This window comes from Arachis duranensis, chromosome 7 (assembly GCF_000817695.3).
Source record: "Arachis duranensis cultivar V14167 chromosome 7, aradu.V14167.gnm2.J7QH, whole genome shotgun sequence".
Taxonomy (NCBI): domain Eukaryota; kingdom Viridiplantae; phylum Streptophyta; class Magnoliopsida; order Fabales; family Fabaceae; genus Arachis; species Arachis duranensis.
The window spans coordinates 53,581,912-53,582,180 of record NC_029778.3 but is presented as its reverse complement, the minus strand read 5'-3'; positions in this window follow the sequence as shown (position 1 = coordinate 53,582,180).

The following is a 269-nucleotide window of genomic DNA, read 5'->3' as shown; positions in this document are numbered from 1 at the left end:
ATTGTCTAATCACGAATAAAGTATAAACTATTATATATTGATGGAAAGCTCTGGATGTCTACTTTCCAACGCCGTTGAAAGCGCTCCATTTGGAGTTCTGTAGCTCCAGAACATCCATTTTGAGTGGAGGGAGGTCAGAATCCAACAGCATCAGCAGTCCTTTGTCAGCCTTTTATCAGAGTTTTGCTCAGGTCCCTCAATTTCAGCCAGAAATTACCTGAAATCACAGAAAAATACACAAACTCATAGTAAAGTCCAAAAATGTGAAT